This window comes from Micrasema longulum, unplaced genomic scaffold (genome assembly GCF_059751315.1).
Source record: "Micrasema longulum isolate JH-2025_06_02 unplaced genomic scaffold, ASM5975131v1 h1tg000988l, whole genome shotgun sequence".
NCBI lineage: Eukaryota > Metazoa > Arthropoda > Insecta > Trichoptera > Brachycentridae > Micrasema > Micrasema longulum.
Window position 1 is genome coordinate 72,597 of NW_028278177.1, and position 17,067 is coordinate 89,663.

At 44.0% G+C, this 17,067-nt stretch overlaps 1 protein-coding gene across 1 annotated transcript in view; it reads right to left on the bottom strand.

The window, feature by feature from the left end:
- Positions 1-17,067, bottom strand: part of Myo31DF (Unconventional myosin ID) — an 83,816-nt gene that overhangs the window by 27,211 nt on the left and 39,538 nt on the right. The gene's annotated exons all lie outside the window — the stretch shown is intronic.

A 17,067-nucleotide genomic window follows, 5' to 3' on the forward strand; every position in this document is an offset into this window, starting at 1 on the left:
TTTATACAAAAGGGTCGTGCATTTGGAATGTTACAGCAACCTATGACAAGGTTTATTAATGTTCTGACGGAAATTTGGGCTGATCCGGGAACGGGGTCTTTAGCGAAATTTACCAACTTCATTATACCTACAATAGATACTTATCCGTACCGATACAATATACTCGGAGTATATTATGGTAGTCGGATGCCTTCCGATAGAATTTGGACACGCAAAGCCCCATTTCACAACGTGGCAAAAATCCACACGGCACGATAAAATACCGGCTGGATTGATCACAGTGGAAGTCGATTAGTTGATCTTGGTCACTTTATTTGTCTTTTTATTGCGCACAAACAAATTGGTTAGGAGTATTTTCCGTTATTTCATTAATATAATAATTTAACGGTGGCAAACATCGTAATTTGGAAAACGCAAATATTCCGAGTGATAACATTTAATATTAGTGTTGTCACGCAAAGTGTGGCAATATTAAAAATACAGGTAAACGTCGTTTTGCGCCGGTTCGATTTCGCCGGTTGGTGCCGGCGTGGGATTCCCCGGTTCGGCCGACACCAGACAACATCGGCAGTCACTGATTCTAATAGCAGACACACTTTTACATGTTGTTTTATTATATTACCGTGTACGCGAGCAGCCTATTGTGTATGTGAAATTGTTCCCGAGTTAGTTTTCGTAGTGTTTTTAAGAAAAATAAAAATGTAGGATTATATTTTTTATTTTATTATTAATAAAATTAAAAGAATATTAAAATATTTGTAGTTTATGCTATGATTTTGCAAGAAAGGAAGCAACAATCAAAGCAAAAAAAAATAGATGTTTTTTTAAAAAAAGTGTGATAATTTAATTTAGTACCGACGAACTGGTGGGTTAGTATTTATTATTAAAAAAAACATTATTTGCTTCAAGAGATTATTATTTATTTTGTAAACGAATTTAAACTGTATTTATTAAATTCATTTGGAATTTATTTTTAATATAATATACAGGATATGTATTAAATAAACATGTTAGATTGTTCTTAAAAATTTGACACGAAACCTAACCTTATTTCTTACATTATATTTGTGTAAATTTTACGCCGATTTTTTTTTGTATATCACTATCCCCGATCGGTAATTTTTATTTGATGTTCCATTGGAATCGCTAAAACGATAATCAGGGTGAGAAACTATTATCGCGTCGGTTAAAACCGACAAGTGTGGCCATTGTGATTGAGCTGCGGGTGTGTATATAATTCGGAATAAATAAAAACTATGAATAAATATGCGTTTTCTTGAATTCCCATATTACAACCTAAAGAAATGTGGATGTCCCGTTTTGGGGGAAAAAATAAATGGTCACATGGTGTATACATGGACCAAAACTTAAAATGGAAAGACCATATCAGTGAACTAGTTAAACGAATTAGAAAATGTATATACATATTTATTAGATTAAGGAATATTTGAAAAAATCAATAATTTAAAAATAGCTTAGTACAATCTTTGTTACAATATGGTATTGTAGGATGGGGTGGTGCATATGCCAATATATTAAACCCTCTTAAAATAGTACAAAGATTAATTATGAAAGTCATTTTAAAGAAACCCTCAACATTCAATACGGAAAGTCTATATAAAATATTTAAGGTTCATACAGTAGACACTCTTTATAAAATAAATTCTATTATACAAATATATAAAAAAGAAAAAATAAAAGAATTTGAGATGAATAAGTCACTCAGATACCAACATACAAGTCCATAATAGCTTTGTCTTCAAAGGTGTAAAAAATTATAATAATCTTCCCAATGAACTAAAAACTATTAAAAATAATATATCAATAAATAAATTTAAAGTTAATCTAAAGAAATTTTTTGAACTCGTGTAAAAACAACATTAAATTTTAATTAGTATGAATGTATTATTATTTTATGTTTTTTCTTTATTTATCTTTTGTTTTTATTTTTCTTTTCATGTACTCGTATTTAAAATTATATAAACTCTTATAAATAAATAACTACAACAGTGTAAGTCACTCTCCAAGCACAAGAGTTAGTCTCTTTTTTTGGAGAGTTACAGTGATAACATTTACTAGATGTGTTAAAGTAGATATGTTTAGGATTTTACAAAAACATGTACTTTTTATGAAATTTATGAATAATAAAAATTAAAAAAAACATCTTTATATATATATATAATTCCTCTGTACGTGTGATGTCACCGTACTCCTCCTAAACGACTTAACCGATTTACGTGCGGTTTTCCGAAAAATATAGATCTTTGCGCTGTGCGTGTTCGTAGATATTAAAAACTTCAATCGAATATGTCAAAAAAAAGTTAGGAGCATAAATGTTTTATTCATCGATCTACCAGGGTTGCATGTTGTTTTTTTGTGTATAAAAAAAGTTTGTTTTTGAATGTTTACAAACGGTATTTGTTTTTTGTGGATGTCAATCAGATTCTTTCCTTGAATTCCTTATGATTTCTACGTATTCATTTCTTTTTATTGGATTTTTGGTAACACTAAAATAATATTAAATTAAATGCATTTTTAAAAATCGTATTTCTACTTAAGTACACCCCTTTGTTGATGAGACGACCGGAGTTTGACGTTTGCAAAAAGAATGCCATATTTGAAAAAATATTTTTTTTATGTTTTGGAATTCAACCATAAACAAGTACCTAGGTACCTACTTGAATTCAATATAAACTACTTTTAGTTTCGGAATTCAATCACAAACAAGTATCTAGGTACCTAATTATCAATGAAAAGTCTTTTGCCAACGTTCGAGCAGGACAACGTCTGTCGGGTCCGCTAGTTATGTATAATATATGTGCGTCATTTATGTTTGTAGCTGGTGTGGTACGATGCACGATCTCGTGCTTAGATAAATTACAGTTAGTATAAAACTGTACATTAGGAACTTGCCTAAATTCCAGTTATTCGAGAGTAGATAACAGATACGGCTTGCAAAAGTGCAATTTGGTGTGAGAAGGCACTCGTTGCTCGCTGCTCGCTGCTCACTACTCAATATGCGGTATCGAGTAGCGAACAACTTGCCAATAATGCCGAGATTGATTAGAGGCAGGTACATTTTTCATCGATTGGGCTACGGCCTGTAGCTCAATCACAAATAACTATCGACGTGCTTAAAAACATGCTAAGCATTTGAGCGATCATAATGATCATTAATGAAAATTTTTAAGTTATCGCAGTCATAAGTTTTAAATCTGGAAATATAATATATCACTTTAGTTTAGTTAGAATGTAACTTTAGGTATACAATTGTAAAGCGCCCTTGAGGTGATTTTTTACGAAAATGGCGCTATATAAATCAGCCAAATATTATTATTATTATAAGTCAACGCGTGTGTAATCTCTAAGTCAACGCTCGTGTCGGTTTGTTTTTTTTGTTTTCCTCGTAAATAAATATAGTTCTTTGGCGAAAAATCGGCGTTCACTATAAAAAATAATACAATATTTTGCATTTGCAAAATAGTAAGGAGTATCTAATACAAAAAAGTGAAAATTAAATTACAATTATTATGGCGACTGCTTTTCTTGACATTTGGCTTGCCATCCGCCGGCTAAATGCAATAAATAGCGTGATAAATAATAAATAAATAAAAATAGCAGTTTCGGAATATTTTCCATATTCCATCATTATTCCCTTTCCGCACCTAATGGTGCATAGGGCACTGCATTGGTACACCAATCTCAGTGTATCTTGATTATTTTTGTTACATAAAGGTAAGATGATCAGTCTTACACTTCAGGTATCAGTCCAGGGGCTATGAAATATTCTAGCGTGAAAATACCATTTTACTAAATGTTTCATACCAACCATGTCGGGAATCGAACCCAAGACCTCTTGAATGGTAGGCAAACGCGCCGACCATTACACCACGAGGTCGACAAGCTTTATGTGCTACTTGTTCCGGACGCGTAAAATCGAATAAATTAAAATAATACAATAATTAGAAAGGATCCCCGGTAAATGTATAGAACTGATGGCTGGGCTCTCAATAAAGATAAAATGGTCACTTTCGAGCCTGGCCTCAGTATTACCGGGGAAAAATAGCTAGGTTAAAATGAATAAAATGTACAAAAATATATTATGTAAATGTCATGTTGCGCGCGTCGCGGCTGCCGACGAAATGGCCCGTACGGGCATTGAGCGCCCGTATTTACGCCACCTGCGGCCGGCGGCATGTAGCGAGTGGCGGGGAAAGATTACCCCCACCACTCCGAGGCAGCCGGCGCGGGTGGGATGGCCGACTCACGGAGCCCGACGCGCACCGCTTTATAAGGCGGTCAATTAGAAATATTAAATCAGTTGAGTTCCTAACTCTGAACAGTTCACACGTGTTTTATTCCGTTCTCCGTCCTGTTCGCCTTCCTGCACTTCGCTCTTCGCTCCGCTCTGCCTGCTGACTGCCTTCGCCTCTCTGCACCACTTGGACCGGGTGGAAAGTCCTTTTCAGGGCTATTGAGGTTGACTTGCGGTCGGCGCAGCTGTGCTCCTACCTTCCGACTTTGTCTTTGGCTCTGTCTGGGAGGGCGGCTTCCCACTTACGCCGGGAAGCTTGACTGCGGCAGACGCGGGTGACGAACCGGCGAAACTTTCATCGTGGTAACGCGTACGTTACATTTGGTCCTTCGGAGCTAAGGATCGTCGCCAGTGGTCTCCAGTCTACAACACACCTACAGCATGCCGGTCAACAGATCGCCTGTGTCGACGCGTTCGGGAACGCGTCGAGACGCCGGCACGGAGCACGAAGAGGAGCTTCAGGAGCCCCAACCGGGGTCTGTACGAGCACATCAGGAGGAGCCCCAGCCAGGGCCTTCACACGACTGCCAGGAGGAGCCTCATCAAGGACTTCTGGAGGAACAAAAGGACTCGGACGAGGGATCCGCACCCTCGGAGCGGTCCATCTCATCGGCGACATTTCGCCGACAGATGGAGGAACGCGAGGCGCATCACGAGAGGCAGGTGAGCAGCCTCAACGAGATCATCGCCGCGCTGAAGGCCGCCAACGCGAGAGAGGACGCCAGACGAGACATGGCAACCCCCCTCACGCCCACCATCGAGAGGGACCTCACATCGCACGGGACGTCGGAACCGGCTCACAAGCCGCTGCCGCTGACGTCAGACGCGTCTAGGACCGACGCAGCCCTCAGTACGAGGGAGGCTGCCGCCGCACGCCACGCCGCACGCTACGCCGCTGATCCGGAGGATACCGGAGCGGCGTACATCCAGCAGCCGAGCCACTACGACAGCAGCCGGGCGAGAGACGGGGCCGCTTGGAAGCGCCCTGTCACCGACGCGGAAGCAGCCTTCAGCACAAGGGAGGCCGCCGCCGCACGCCACACCACACGCTACGCCGCTGATCCGGAGGACACCGGAGCGGCGTACATCCATCCACCGAGCCACTACGACAGCGGCCGGGTGAGAGACGGGGCCGCATGGAAGCGCCCTGTCGCCGACACGGAAGCAGCCTTCAGAGCAAGGGAGGCCGCCACCGCACGCTACGCCGCTGATCCGGAGGACACCGGAGCGGCGTACACACTTCCGCCGAGCCACTACGACAGCGGCCGGGTGAGAGACGGGGTGCCACGGAGGCACCCGGTCGCAGAGGCGGACTCCAGGACGAAGGAGGCCGCCAACACACGCTACGCCGCTGATCCGGAGGACACCGGAGCGGCGTACACATTTCCGCCGAGCCACTACGACAGCGGCCGGGTGAGAGACGGGGTGCCACGGAGGCACCCGGTCGCAGAGACGGACTCCAGGATGAAGGAGCCCGCCAACACACGCTACGCCGCTGAGCCGGCCTACGCCGGAGCGACAAACGCACATTTACAAGGCCGCTACAATGAGCGGCATCGGGACAATGAGGCGCCACCCGCACACAGCCGAAGGGAGGACGCCGACGTACGCTACGCCGCCGGGCCAGGCGAGCCCGTAGCGGCACGTACTATACCACTGGGGGGCTACGAGTTTCGTGACCCGGTGAGCGCGTGGGTACAAGAGGGGCTACCCACGGAATACATGCCGCCGGGTGCCACCGGCGAGCCTGTGACGAAATACAGACAGCCGCCGGAGTGGCACACGTTCATGGCGAGGCAAACCGGCGCTAGGGATCTACCGCAATTCTCCGGCGACCCGCTAGAATGGCGAATATTTAAGGCGCAATTTGATCAATCGACACAGATGTGCTCCCTTACAAACGCGGAGAACATTCTCCGTCTGCAACGAGCCCTCACAGGACGGGCCAAGGCCACAGTGTCGTCTTTGCTGGTAGATCCCCGAAATGTGCCGGACATTGTGAAGATGTTAGAGGCCGCCTTTGGACACCCGGAGATCGTCGTGGACAGAGTACTGGAGCGGATAAGAAAACTCCCTAAACTGGCCGACAACGCATCCCTGGAGGCCCTGACGGACTACGCGGTCGCGATAAGAAACGTCGTATCGACCGTAGAGGGCCTCGATGGAAGCCACCTCTCCTCCCCGAAGCTTCTGTCCGAGATGACTCAGAAGCTGCCACGAGTCGAGAGGATGATGTGGATTATGTCACGAGCGGATACCGTGAGAAAAGCTACCCCCAGGGATCTGGCACTGTGGCTAGCGAGACTGACCGGTGCAATACCGAATGCGGGTTGCATCGGGATCAGCACGGAACCCGCCCGAGTGGAGAAAAGGCGTACCCAAGAAAGGCACGTGTTTCTCACTCAGGACAAAAAATGCCTGTTCTGCGACATGAGTGGACACGCATTCGGACAATGCCGGAAGTTTCTCCGGAAAACGGTAGAGGAGAGGTGGACAATTGTGCGTGCCAAGTTCGTGTGCTACGGATGCCTAGAACCGGGACACAAAACGACCACCTGTGAAGCGGCGAAGTGCGACGAGTGCCACGGGCGGCATCATCGGTCACTACACCGCGAGAGAGTGGACAGTACGCCGAACGAGCAAGTCTTATTGACAAGGCGAACGGAAGTCCCAGTGACCTTCAAGGTAGTGCCAGTAACCTTGAAGGGCCCGCGTGGGTCAATGGAGATCCACGCACTACTAGACGAGGGTTCATCGGTAACTCTCCTCGAGGAGGATGTCGCCCGTGCAGTGGGCGCCACCGGGGCCTGCGAGGAGTTGAGACTCATCGGTGCCAGTGGGAACACGGACACGCTACAATCACAGCGTGTATCCGTAATCCTCGTTAAAGGAAACAGAGAATTTGGTGTCCAGGCACAGACGGTGCGGGTCATGGATCTGCCGCACCGCAACCGAAAGAGCACCAAGACACACGGGCCAGGCATCAAGCCGAAGATGTTAATCGGTCTTGATTACGCCACCCTAATGGTATCTACAGGCCCGCCAGTCCTACAAGAGGACGGGCGGCTAACCATCGAGACGGCCCTAGGAGCCGTCACCTACGGCGGGGCTGTGCACCCCGCCTTTGAATTACCCCCAGACGGCCAGGGTGAAAGGGACTTAGCGGAACTGGTAAAGAAGAGCTTCGCCGTTGACTCGCTAGGTGTAACCACCCTGGAACGTTGCCGCGCCGCAGATGTGCGAGCGGCGGAGCTCATGAGCAGCTCAACCACACAACTACCATCCGGACGATGGGAGACCGGTTTACTGTGGGCGAAAGACGGAGATTCTTTGCCCTGCAACCGGCAAGCAGCCATGAAGCGGCTGCACTCCCTGGAAAATAAACTACGGAAGGATCCGATACTGGCGATCGCATATCGCGCCAAGATGGCGGACTACATTGAAAAGGGATACGCCGTCAAACTAAGCCGCGAGGAGGTAGACGCCCACCATTCGCGCAAATGGTACCTGCCCCACTTCGCGGTGACAAACCCCAACAAGCCTGGCAAGATAAGGGTCGTGTTCGACGCCGCCGCCCAGTTCCAGAGGACGGCGTTGAACGACCATCTACTGACGGGACCTGACCTGCTTTCATCCCTCCTCGGAAACGTGATCCGCTTCAGAGAGGGACGAGTAGCCATCGCGGCCGACATACGGGAGATGTTCCTGCGGATAAGAATCCGGGAAGCCGACCAGCAATCGCAGCGGTTCCTATGGCGGACGCAGGACGGGCAGGAGCCCGACACGTTTGTCTTCGCGTCCATGATGTTTGGAGCGAAGTGCTCACCCAGCAGCGCGCAATTCGTGCGAAACACAGTCGCACGAGCACACGCGAAAGAATTTCCCGCCGCAGCAGAGGCGATCGAGCACAATATGTACATGGATGACTACCTAGACGCCACAGACAGCGAAGAAACAGCTGCAAGCCTGGTACGAGATGTTACCCTCGTACTCGGCAATGGCGGGTTCCGGCTCACCGGGTGGGCTTCAAACAAACCAGATGTCCTGGAAGAAGTAAAGGCCGACGACCGGGCCAATACAGCAGTCACCATAGGGGAAGAAGTAATGACGGAGCGGGTCCTCGGGATCGTATGGGATCCCAAGAGCGACCTATTTATATTTCGGCACGGAGCCGAAAGTGCAGCCATCCCGGAGCGACCCACCAAGCGCGGCATGTTGAGCGCCGCCATGAGTATCTTCGACCCAGTAGGCTTCATTGCGTGCCTCACGATACGGGCGAAGATATTGCTGCAAGCCATCTGGAGGACAAACACAGGTTGGGACCAACCGCTGCAACCGGACCACGCCGAAAAGTGGTTGGAATGGCGCGACCTGCTGGCAGCGAACGGCTGTACAATACCGAGATGCTCGCTGCAAGGGCAGAAAGAACCCGTGACACTGCACGTGTTCTGCGACGCGTCAGAGCAGGCATGCTGCACAGTGGCATACTTTGTGGGGGCCGATACCACAAGTTTCGCAATGGCGAAGTGCAAGGTGGCCCCCCTAAAGCCTCTGTCAGTGCCTAGACTAGAACTCCAGGCAGCGCTACTAGCGGCAAGGATGGCCGCCACCATAAAAAAAGAGAGTCGAGCTCTCATCACCCAAACCGTGTTCTGGACGGACTCGAGCACGGTCCTGTGTTGGCTGCGAACCGACCCACTGCGGTACAGCACGTTCGTCGCAAACAGGCTGGGCGAGATTGACGAGCTCACAGACGTACGGGACTGGAAATGGGTCCCCACCAAGGACAACCCAGCCGACATAGGGACCCGCGACAAGGGCCCACCCGACCTTGCGAGGTCGGGACTATGGTTCGGAGGCCCCGGCTTCCTGAGAAAAGGGGAAGCCGACTGGCCGAAAGAGAAGAAGTTACTACAACAACCGGACGAGAAGACGCTGGAGCGGAAACAACCCCGCCACTTCGTGGGCCACATCAGACGGACGGAGGCCCTACCCCAGGTGCAGCGCTTCTCGTCGTGGACCCGACTCGTCAGGGCGACGGCATGGGTGCTGCGATTCATCGCACGATGCCGCCGCCACGAGTCCCTACCGTCCCCAGGGGGGACCTTTGAACTTCACGCCTCAGAAACACGGGCCGCAGAAATCATGCTGCTGAAGCGGTCCCAGGAGACGGCTTTCGGAGAAGAGCTGGAGCTCCTGAGACGAAAGGCGCCTATCCCGCCGCACAGCCGCCTCCATGCAGCGGCACCCTTCTTAGACGAAGAGGGAGTCATCCGGATGGGAACGCGCATCCAAGCGGCACACAGCTTCACAGAGGACTGCAGCGCGCCGCCTATCATGGACGGGACCTGCCCATACACCCGGCTGCTGATCACGCACAGCCACCGGAAGGGTGGCCACCCGGGAGTCGAGAGGACGATCGCCGACCTGAGAGCCAGCTACCTCATCCTGCGACTCCGCGGGGCTGTGAGGAAGATAACACGATGGTGCCCGCTGTGTAAAATGCTGCGCAGCCGGCCCCAACCCCCGCTGATGGGGCAACTGCCTGAGGCCCGACTGGCCTTCAGGACGCCGCCGTTCACGCACTGCGGGCTTGACTTCTTCGGGCCGATGATGATCACCAACGGCCGAAGAAAAGAAAAGCGCTATGGGGCACTGTTCACCTGCCTCACCACACGCGCGATCCACCTGGAGCTAGCGTCGTCCCTCGAAAGCGACTCCGCCATAATGGCCATAAGAAGGATGGCCGCCCGCAGAGGCTGCCCACACGCGTTATACTCGGACAACGCTACCAACTTCAGGGGAGCGGACAAAGAGCTGAAACAGGCCGTAGACGAGCTCCTGGCGGACCCCAGAATGCTCGCCGAACTTACAGTTCGCAAAATTGAGTGGAAATTCATTCCGCCCTCATCACCTCATATGGGGGGAGCGTGGGAAAGACTCGTGAGATCTGTAAAACGAGCCCTCCACGCAACCCTCAACGAGCAGGCTCCAAGAGAGGAGACCCTCAAAACCATATTGGCTGAAGCAGAGTACACCGTGAACAATCACCCGCTCACGCATGTGTCAACCAAGCCCAACGACGAAGCACCGCTGACCCCGAACCACTTCTTGCTCGGGTCAGCCAATACACAGCCAACTCTGGCATATTATAACAAAAAGGAAGAAGGGGCCTGCCTTCATAAGCAATGGAGGATCGCCCAGAAAATGGCCGACATGTTTTGGCGCCGATGGCTGAAGGAGTATCTTCCCACCTTGGCGCACAGGAAGAAATGGCGCGAGCCCGCGCCTCCAATACAGGTCGGGGACCTCGCGCTCATCATGGACCCAAATCTGCCGCGGAATTCTTGGCCTCGCGGCAGAGTCACCCGTGCAGAACCAGCAGCTGACGGACAAGTACGAGTCGTCGAGGTGCGGACCACCAACGGCACCTACACCAGACCAGCGGTGAAGATCGCCGTACTAATGAAGGAAGAGGAACAACGCGCCCAGCAGGAAAATAGTACAGACTAGCTGCACGGGGGGAGTGTTCCGGACGCGTAAAATCGAATAAATTAAAATAATACAATAATTAGAAAGGATCCCCGGTAAATGTATAGAACTGATGGCTGGGCTCTCAATAAAGATAAAATGGTCACTTTCGAGCCTGGCCTCAGTATTACCGGGGAAAAATAGCTAGGTTAAAATGAATAAAATGTACAAAAATATATTATGTAAATGTCATGTTGCGCGCGTCGCGGCTGCCGACGAAATGGCCCGTACGGGCATTGAGCGCCCGTATTTACGCCACCTGCGGCCGGCGGCATGTAGCGAGTGGCGGGGAAAGATTACCCCCACCACTCCGAGGCAGCCGGCGCGGGTGGGATGGCCGACTCACGGAGCCCGACGCGCACCGCTTTATAAGGCGGTCAATTAGAAATATTAAATCAGTTGAGTTCCTAACTCTGAACAGTTCACACGTGTTTTATTCCGTTCTCCGTCCTGTTCGCCTTCCTGCACTTCGCTCTTCGCTCCGCTCTGCCTGCTGACTGCCTTCGCCTCTCTGCACCACTTGGACCGGGTGGAAAGTCCTTTTCAGGGCTATTGAGGTTGACTTGCGGTCGGCGCAGCTGTGCTCCTACCTTCCGACTTTGTCTTTGGCTCTGTCTGGGAGGGCGGCTTCCCACTTACGCCGGGAAGCTTGACTGCGGCAGACGCGGGTGACGAACCGGCGAAACTTTCATCGTGGTAACGCGTACGTTACACTACTAATAAGTAGTAAAAAACATTTTGTCGTTTAATAATAGGTTTTCACGGATGTTCCATTGTGATCGCGAATACGATTAACAATCACAGTGAGAAATTGTTATCACGTCGATAGTTGTTTGTGATTGAGCTATTGAAAAAAAACTGATTAAAACACCACAGTGATCTTCTATCTCTTACGTAAAAAAATATTGAGACGAACTTGCAATTGCAGACGCAGTGCCCTATGCCATTAGTTAGATAAAAAGATTATGACGTTTGACCGACAGCTGACAGAACTGCGCCTCGGTGGGAATCTATTTAGTACTTATAGAATAGTTCTTAGGACCAGTCTGTATTGCTAATGCATAAACTTTTTACTATTGAACAACCACAGAAAGGTTCCCACGATACCCGCTGAAGAACTCGACAATGCACTTGGCAAAAATCTTACAAAATTTAGGAATACATTAATGTCATTACGCAAAACGTTGCGCCACTTTGCTAGGTTCAGAAAAAGCTGACCTACATTTTGAGCAATAATAATCAAACTACTAAATTCCCAATTAAGGAAAACAATTTTTTAATAAATATTTGGAATGGCATGAATGCGGCATTTCGGACAAATGGCCCGGTTGTTTGATCGTTAGTAAAAGTAGAATTTTACCATAGTTTAATTTACCAACAATTTTGGTTTTACTATCGTTCTACTATCAGTGCGTTGTTTCACCCGCATTTTGACCATAGTAAAATGTAACCACTGGTTTTTCGATTCCAAAGCTCAAAAATAGAATATTGTATTTTATTCATTTTTTACAAATGGTCACACTGTGGAATGTGACTTTGAAAACGTCAAAACACCGAACAAATTAAACCACGTGACAACATGGCATGGGTATTGAGTAAACGCAACAAAATAACATCGGTAAACAGAATCTTATAATTATGTTTTTAAAATACAATTTAATGAAATAAAATCCGAGTTGAAATAACAATATTATAATATCTTATTTGAAATCAAGAATGATAAGAAAAATAAATGACAACTAAAATAACGTCAATAGTTAAAAATTGACAAAATGGGTTGTTTCATCTATAGTAACTAACGGTGGATAGTAAAAGTCTTTAACCATTAGTTAAAATTTTAACCCGCCAATGTTGGCGAGTAAAACTATACTATACATCTTGACTATTCTACTATATTACTATAGTAGAATAGTAAGGTGGCGTCATTTTTTTAAGTTTACCGGTTGTCGTTATTTGCTCACGTCTCTCAGTATTGGTTTTATTTACGAATACGGAATGGATTACGCTTATTATGATCAATATGAATTGGAGGGTTCTTTCAATGATAAAATTTTGTACTTATTGTCAAGAAAACGAAAACATTTTGAAAACAATTTGGCAGTATTATTCCACCAAACCTCGGACGGACAATTTTGTGTCAGTCAAATCTTGTCTTTTAAAAAAAAAAATTCGGTTAAAGTTTTAAAGAATGTTTTGTATATTTTTATAAATTATAATTATATAATTATAATTATAATGGCACGAACAAAGAACATATAAATATTATATTATATTCCTACATTATAATATTCCAGAGCTAAAATTTGCTATCTTGTTGGATCGACAGTATTTAAGTTGTCATTTAATTTTTCTTATCATTCTTGCTTTCAAATAAAATATGATAATATTGTTATTGTAACTCGGATTTTATTTCATTAAATTGTATTAAAAAAAAACAATTGTAAGATTATGTTTACCGATGTTATTTCGTTGCGTTTACTAAGTACCCATGCCATGTTGTCACGTGGTTTAATTTGTTCGGTGTTTTGAAGTTTTCAAAGTCACATTCCACAGTGTAACCATTTGTAAAAAAATGAATAAGAAACAATATTCAATTTTTGAGCTTTGGAATCGAACAACTAGTGGTTACATTTTACTATAGTAAAAATGCGGGTGAAACAACACACTGATAGTAGAACGATAGTAAAACCAAAATCGTTGGTAAATTAAACTTTACTAAAACTTTACTTTTACTAACGATTAAACAACCGGGCCTTATCATCGTAGAGTCTTTATTCAATAAAATATACACATTATTACAATATTATAAAGAAAACAAAGTATTAAAATATATTTTGTCCCGATAAACTATTCAATAATAGTTTGTCATCGGGTGCTCAGACATTAGTTTTAATTAATAATCAAATAAAAAGAGCACAGACATAATACTGTATACGTAAAAAATAATAAACATAAAAAATAGTTTAAATATAAATATATTTTTTTTAAAGTAAGAAAATAGAGTAAAATAATACAATTAAAATAAAAAAATAGCAATTTACTTGAATATATTTTAAATATAAGGAAAAAATTAAATACATTTAAAAATAGTGTGTGCTCATAAATGTAATCAAAACAAGATAAAAAATAAAACAAAGCGAATCGAAAATTTCAATTCATATCTACAGAAAAAATAAAAATAGTAAAAAAATTAAAAGTACCCATTGAAATTAAGATATAAAAAAATATAAATAAAATAAGAAAGAAATAAAAGAAAAGGTTAACCTAAGAAAATAACAAAAACGTATTCAATGAGAAAAGTTGCGTATTCACTATCGATTTCAACTAAAAATTCTTTGAATTGGCGATAATTGACCAATTGTGTCGACTATCTTGATTACCAAATCCAAAATGTAGAATTTATTCTGGAGACGTCTTCGCACAAAGCGCTTCTTGGTAAATTACGCAACGATAAACAAGTATCTCGTGATCGAAACCCTTTCTCTCCCCGGGAACACTTTTTTGCCTATCTGTTGAAATTGAAACAAGGTGATGTTTATCTGTGCATTTTCTCGTAAATACGGCTTTTGCAATATCCTCGCCACGTGTTTGACCTTTCAGTGGCAAAAATCCTTAAAGTTCTTCATTGGGACCGGTTGATAAATTGAGCGAAAAGTGAAACTTGGGCTGTGTGAGCCGCATTCCAGTGGCTAGAGAGCCACGTGCGGCTCACGAGCTGCGGTTTGCCGACCACTGGTTTAGATGACTCACCAGCAAAAACAAAAAAATATGCATGTATACCATAGAATCAAGAATAGTCAAGAAACCGCATACGAGCATCAAACATAAGGCGACTAAACTACTCATAAATGAGGAGATTTACGTTTGGACCCGTTAGTTTCTTTCTAGACGTCGCTCAGTACGCAACTCCTGATTTGAATTCAATTATGCTGCGTTGTGTTGTTTTAAAGTGTAGAAATACTGCTAGGATCTTAAAGAAACAGGATGGGATCAAATTTCATGTGTAATTAGCAAATGAATGTGTAAGTAGCAAATGCATTACTGAAAAAATTAATTATTTATCCATCTGTCAGATTGTTACAAAAACAAAATGGACATTTTGTTAGTGTTGCCAGGGTAGTCAAATTTTTTACGCTACTTTGCTAATCTAATGAGAGAACTAATCAGAATTGGACCTCTCGGATTAAACAACGCCGTGGCTTTTGACAGACATCTTTTAAGCATCAAATATTATTTAACATGATATAAAAACATCCTTTTATGTAAAATAAAATTGCTTTAATATTTTAAATTCAAAGTTCATTAATTCAATTACTCTTATTAAATGACCCTTTACTTATCTACTCTGGTTGTGTCAATCAATATTTCCGCGTACACAATAACATTGTAGAGAAATTAACAAATTGCTTTTTTTTTTTTTAACCTTACATTTGTGTTATGATTATATTTTTCCCATCGTGCAACATTACGCGGCGATATCACGAATGCGCGCGGCAAAAGTGGGGCATAGTGGGGGAATTTTTGGACACAGTCCGATGTATTCAAATATGATTCTACGCTCCTTTGGACTATTCTTAATTCTATGATGTATACTTTTACTACTCAATTCTATTGTATAAATAAGTCGGGATCGAGGTGTAATGGTTAGCGCGTTTGCCTACCATGCGAGAGGTCTCGGGATCGATACCCGACATGGTCGATATGAAGTATTTATTTAAAAGTGTTTTCACACTAGTATATTTCATAGTCCCTGGACTGGACTGAAAAAAAAACATTACGATTTAAGTAACAAAATATAAATATATTAAGATTTTTCCGCAATTTTTTTCACAGCTTAATTGAATAATATTCGGTATTATACTATGCGACTTTCACCTTCATTAACGTTGATAAGTGCCCATCAGGTAATCGTGAACGTTCAGGATACTTGATTCAGGTAATCATTAAAAACACGTGTACCTCACTGCCCACATACCGGTGTTTGCATCGCAAATATTTAACATTAAAGCCAGGAAATATGCAGACAAATATTTGTTGCACAAATTTCATGTGTGAACGTGAATTTCAACTTGGAATTTAACCGCAACCCAACAAAAAATTCCGTTCATTTTATCAATGTATCGGTTTGTGCATGTAATTATTCACAAACACCCACTAAAAAATGTATGTTTCAAAGCAATAATTGAGAATATGGTATTTAGCGAGCTCCATGAGGTTATAAAAAAAACTTAATAGACATAAAATTACACTATAACATTGTATATAACACACCTAGGGAGGTATTGTATTACCAGGTACAATGAGAAACTTCAGCCCTACGGGAAATTGGATACAAATAATGTTTTCTTGCGCGCGGTAAAAATTAGAGCATTAAATTGTACGGCAAAGTTAATAATAAATAAGTAAAAACGAACTACTTTGAACGACGTCACTGGTTCATATGAATCAACCAATGATATGAGAGCTGCGAAGGATATCCGCTTGCTTTTCGTAAACGAACCAATCGGAAGAACTGACAGAGAAGAACCTCTCGTTACACGCGGAGTTATTTCAGAAATACAAAACATTAAAAAATCTTAGCGCTGATTTATGAAATTTAAAAAAATGGCTTTGTTTAATAGTCTATTAACAAATAAAAAGACACTGAACTTCCTCATTAAGGACAGTTTTTTCAAAACACGACATTCGCTTGAAACGTCATTTTACAGGAGCGGGTTTTTTGTGATTCGGGGAAAATCCCGTAAACAATCATTGTTTTAAAATATTATACCTTACAACTTAACCTGAAGGTAATCTAATTATGAGTTTTTTTATGTTTCATTAGCACCCAATATGGGATACTTGAAATTAGGGATTAATTAATTAGGGTACGCTCGTATTTACATTTTTTTTTACATTTTTTTTTTGCACCACAACAGGCCAGGAGGCCTAATTACAGTGGTGAATTACATCACAGAGCACCCAGGCTTGAGAAAAATCACATTTTTAATTTTTGTGTTCTCACCGGGAATCGAACCCGGAACCTTCCGTGCGTGAGTCTAGCGTCTTGACCACTACACCACGGAGGCCGCCTCGTATTCTCACATGTTGATCGTGTTTTTAAATATATCATCGTCATTCTCTTTCCGCACCTAATGGTGCATAGGGCACTGCATTGGTACACCAATCGCAGCGTATCTAGATATTTTTTGTCGCATGAAGGTAAGGTGATCAGTCTTACG